Below are 5,586 nucleotides of genomic sequence, written 5' to 3'. Positions count from 1 at the left end.
GGAAGGCACCAAGGGGAAACAAGTCCCTAAACTACAAGAGAAGATAGATCAGGTTTGCAGCAGACCTATCCAGAGAAACTTGGCAGGCCTGAAAGGAGTGGTAGGATACGTTCAAAGTGCTGAATTAGAAACATCCGCAGTGAAGAATTCTTTATCCAGCAAGGCTGTCATTCAAAATAGAAACAGAGAAAAAGGTTCCGAGACAAACAAAATTTATTTTTTTTTAAATTTTTTTTTCAATGTTTTTTATTTATTTTTGGGACAGAGAGAGACAGAGCATGAACAGGGGAGGGGCAGAGAGAGAGGGAGACACAGAATCTGAAACAGGCTCCAGGCTCCAAGCTGTCAGCACAGAGCCCGACGCGGGGCTCGAACTCACAGACCGCGAGATCGTGACCTGGCTGAAGTCGGACGCTTAACCGACTGCGCCACCCAGGCGCCCCTGGACAAACAAAATTTAAAGGAGTTTGTGACCGCTAAATCAGACCTGCATGCAATTTTTAAGGGGGGACACTCAGAGGGAAATTCATATCTATCTATCTATCTATCTATCTATCTATCTACCTACCTACCTACCTACCTACCTATCTACCTGTTTATATTTATACTTTTTATATTTATATTTATATTTAGAAATAGATACAGAATTAGATATATAAAGATATATAGAGATATATAGATATTGATATAGATATAGATATATAGATATAGTTATACAATACGTATACATATACACATACACATACATATACACATACATATAGATATACATATACATATACATATACATATATATATATATATAAATATACATATACACATACACATACATATACATATAGATGGAGATGGAGACGTAGATATAGATATAGATATAAAGATATATAGATATTTTATCCTCCAACCCTTCAAACAAGATAATGGCCATAAATTCATATCTTTCAGTACTCACTTTAAACGTCAGTGGACTCAATGCTCCAATCAAAACACACAGGGGAACAGAATGGATGAGAGAACAAGTTGCATCGATATGCTGTTTACCGGAGACCCACTTTAGATGTGAAAACAACTTCAGAGTGAAAATAAGGGGATGGAGAATCATCTGTCATGCTAACCGTCAACCAAACAAAGCCAAAGTAGCCATACTTCTATCAGACAATCCAGACGTTAATGTAAAGACTGTGTCAAGTGATGCACAAGGGCATGATGTCATAATCGAGGGGTCTATCCACCAAGAAGACCTAGCAATTGAAAACATTTATGTGGTGTATTTGAGAGCAACCAAATATACAAATCAGTTAATCACAAACATAAGGAACCTCATTCTTAGTAATGCCATCATAGGAGGAGACATCAACTCCCCACTTGCTGCAATACACAGATAATCTAAACAAAAACTCAACAAGCAAACGGGGGCGTTGAAGGACACACTGGACATGATGGGCTGCACAGATATCTTCAGAACATTTCATAATAAAGCAGCAGAACATACGTTCTTCTCCAGTGCTCATGGAATATTCTCCTCTATAGATCATTTCCTGGTGGAAAAAGTCAACCCTAAGGAAGTTCAAAGAGATCGAGGTCACACCGTGCACATTTTCAGACCACAACACTACGAGACTCGAAATCAACTACAAGAAACAATTTGGAAAGGTCACAAATACTGGGAGACTGAAGAACATCCTACTAAAGACTGAATGGGCTAACCAAGGGTTTAAAGAGGATATACAAAGTATACGGAAGTCAATGAAAATGTATATGGAAGTTACTGATAACACCACAACCCAAAACCCCTGGGACGCACCGGGTGTGTAATAAGAGGACCTATCTAGCAAGTCAGGTCTTCCTAAAGAAGAAAGAAAGGTCTCAGAGACACAACCTCACCTTACGCCTTAAGAGGCTGTAAAAAGAACACCATATGAAACCCAACACATTCAGAAGGCAGAAAATAACAATCATTAGCGGAAATTAACGCTATTGAAACCAAAAATGAAACAAAACAAAAACAAAAACAACCTCAAACCAACCAACCAACCAACCAACCAACCAACCAACCAACCAACCAACCAACCAAAATAGGAGAACAGATCAATGAGCCCAGAAGCTGCTTCTTTGAAGGAGTTAACAAAATTGATAAGCCAGTCATCAGTTTGATGAAACAGAAAAAGGAAACGGCCCAAATCAATAAACGCAAGAATGAAAGAGGAGAGATCACAAGCAACACAGCAGAAAGGCAAACAATAAGAAGAGCATATTAGGAGCAATTATTTGCCAATAAAATGGGCAATCTGGAAGAAATGGACAAATTCCTAGAAACATTTACACTACCAAAGCTGAAAGAGGAAGAAAAGGAAAATCTGAACAGACCCATCACCAGTAAAGAAATCAAGTTAGTAATCAAAAACCTGCTGAAGGAAGAAGACTGCGGGGCCGGATGGCTTTCCAGGGGAGTGCCAGCAAACATTTAAGGAAGAGTTAACACTTATTCTCTTGAAGCTGTTCCCACAATAGAAATGGAAGGAAACTTCCAACCTCTTTCTATGAAGCCAGCGTTACCTTGATTCCAAAACCGGAAAGAGACCCCACTAAAAAGGAGAACTATAGACCAATTTCCCTGATGCACATGGATGCAAAACTCCTCAACAAGATATCAGACACTCGGATCCAACAATACATTAAAATGTTATTCACCACGACCCAGTGGGATTTGCACCTGGGATGCAGGGCTGGTTCAGCATCCGCAAAACAATTAACAGGATTCCTCACATCAACCAAAGAAAAGACGAGAACCACAGGATCCTCTCACTCGATCCAGACAGAGTGTTGGACAAAATACAGCATCCTTTCCTGCTAAAAAAAAAAAAAAAAAAAAACCCTCAGGAAAGTAGGGATAGAAGGAGCACACATCGAGGTCATAAAGCCATGTATGAACGACCCAACGTGAATATCATCTCAATGAGCAAAAGCTCTCAGCTCAAGTCAGGAACGAGACAGGAATGTCCACCCCCTCCGCTGTTACTCAACACAGTATTGGAAGTCTTAGCCTCGGGCCTCTTCATCCTTCTGCTCCCCCTCTGCAGCTACTGTGCTTCCAGCCCTGGCTCTACCTTTCCTCCTCCTCGTCTTCTTCCCTCTGCTCACGTCCTCCTCAATTTCCTCCCCAGCTACTACTGCTCTTCGACTCCTGCTGCTCCTCTTGCTCGTCCTGGACTTCCTCCTCCTCCACTTCTTCCCTCGCCTGCACCCGATCATTCACTCGTCTTCCTCCTCCTCCTCCTCCTGTAACTCCTCCCAATCCTCTTCCTGCATCTGATCCTCCTCGTCCTCGTCCTTCACCTCTTCCTCCTAGGACTCTTCCTCCTTCTCCAGGTCCTCTCCTGCTACTGCCCTTCCTGCCCTACCTCTGACCTTTCACCTCTTCTTCCCTCTGCTCTCGTCCTAGTCAACTCCCTCCTCCAGCTGCTCCTGCTCCTTTGGCTCGCGATCCTCCTCTTCCTGGTGCTCGACATCATCCTCTTCCATTTGTCCTTCTCCTGCACCCAGTCATTCCCTACTCCTTCTCCTCCTCCTCTTCTTCTTCTAACCCCACCCAATCCTCTTCCTCCAACTCTTCCCGCTCCTCCTCTCCCTCCACCTTTTCCTCCTCGGGCTCTTCCTCCTTCTGCTCCTACACTTCTACTCATGCTCTTCCACCCTGGCTCTATCTTTTCTCCTCATCCTCTTCCCTCTGATCTCGCCCTCCTCAACATCCTCCCGCAGCCGCTCCTACTCCTTTGGCTCGTGCTCCTCCTCATCCCGGACATCCTCCTCCTCCACTTGTTCCCTCTCCTGCACCCAATCATTCACTCCTTCTCCTCCTGCTCTAACGCCTCCCAATCCTCTTCCTCCAACTCCTCCTCATCGCCCTTCTCCTCCTCCTTTAATGCTTCCTCTGGTCATCCTTCTCTTCTCCAGGCACATCTTTGTCCCTTAAGACCACCGCAATCTCCCCTAAGAACGGGAGCAATAGCTCTCGCACTGCCCCCAAGTCATCCGCAATGAGCACCGGACCCTGAGGCATGGGCCCTGACAAGCCTTTGTGTCCCTGCAAAAGGAGCCTGGCAACCTCCCAGGCCTCCCGGGGAGACCTGGTAGTGGGAACCTGGGAGCAGCGACAGGATCCCCAGTGCAGCGACACCCAAGGGACGATCATATTGTGCTCTGTCTTTTCAACAACACCTACAGCAGTATCGGACCTAGAGGCCGGGCCCCAACGGGCCTCACACGCGACCCCTGACCAGCCAGCCCTGTGTCGGCAGTGCCATCCAGGAGGAAGCTCACCGACACACATGCCAGGCCTGGGACCCAAAGGCGCTTCGAACACCCGCTAGGCAGATAAGGTCAGGGCTAGGTTACTGCATGGGACCTGATGCATCCCTACAGTCGTCCCCAATTCCTTGTAGGACAGGTCGGACGTCCTCCACCGGGCCATGGGGTCTCCATGCTGTCAGCTGGCAGCAGCCAACACATGACCAGCGGTACTGGGACACCGTCCAGCCTTCCCTCTCATGCTGGATGGTGGCCGCGTGTTTACCGAAAGCCCTGTATGGGGGCAACGGGCTATGTGGAAGGCAGGTAGGCGGGTAGCCAGGCACAGACGAGACCACCCGCTGTGATCCCGCAGGGTCACTGGGACTTCACTTCCATCTGGCCCACACGCAAATCCTAGGGATGGGGCTTTGGGGGCAGTGCGAAGCCTTGCAGCTTCAGCGTCAAGGAGCTGGGCACACACACCTGTGGGCACAGCCGGCAGCAGACTGGGACCAGTGTTCCTCCCTAGGCCCCTTTGAACCTCCACCACCTGAGAAGAATACGGGAGGGGCTGTAAGGCTTTAGATTCCCCAAAGCACACACAGAGTGGGCCACGTGCTGCCCACTGCGGTTTGGGGCGGGGCAGGTGGAGCCCGGTCAGAATCCTGACCACACTGTCCACAGCATCCTCCGTCGACATGCAACCGCTGAGACGCTGAGAAAGGAACCCAGTTCCCCATTTTCGTGAGGCCAGGAATCGACAAAGCCTGAGGCTAATCAGGGTCGCCCGCACAGGGACTGAGAGGCTCATTCTGGCACCCCGTACGTGCAAGGGGAACAGAGTTCTGGGACACACCTTGACATGTCCCCAGCCCAGCTGCAGCGACAGTGGTGATCTTGTGCTGCGGGGAGAGGTGTTGCTGGCAAGGAACTGTCCCCTCAGAGAGCAGCTGGCAGGCTGCTCACCTGCCCATCCACACACGGATCCCCACACACCATCCTGTATGGCACCCCTGGGGGTCTCAAGTCACCTGAGGTCTAGGGTCCAAGCTCGTCCCTTTCCCTGGGCCTGGTGCACAGGAAGCAGAGAGGAGAGCCCCGAGGAACAGCTGACTCGTGACAAAACATGGCACGTCTGCCAAGAGCAGACATTCTTGCTGGACGGCTCCCTCCAGGGAAATACCTACGCCCTCTGCACACCACGTAGCCTGACAGGTTGGGTTCCCTAGCTACTCTGTGCACAAAGCCTGGGCACAACCATGTAGCCCCTACGTATTTGCTACTGTAGGCCCACCA

Source organism: Neofelis nebulosa, chromosome Y (assembly GCF_028018385.1).
Source record: "Neofelis nebulosa isolate mNeoNeb1 chromosome Y, mNeoNeb1.pri, whole genome shotgun sequence".
In the NCBI taxonomy this organism is placed as follows: domain Eukaryota; kingdom Metazoa; phylum Chordata; class Mammalia; order Carnivora; family Felidae; genus Neofelis; species Neofelis nebulosa.
This window is presented reverse-complemented; position numbering follows the sequence as displayed.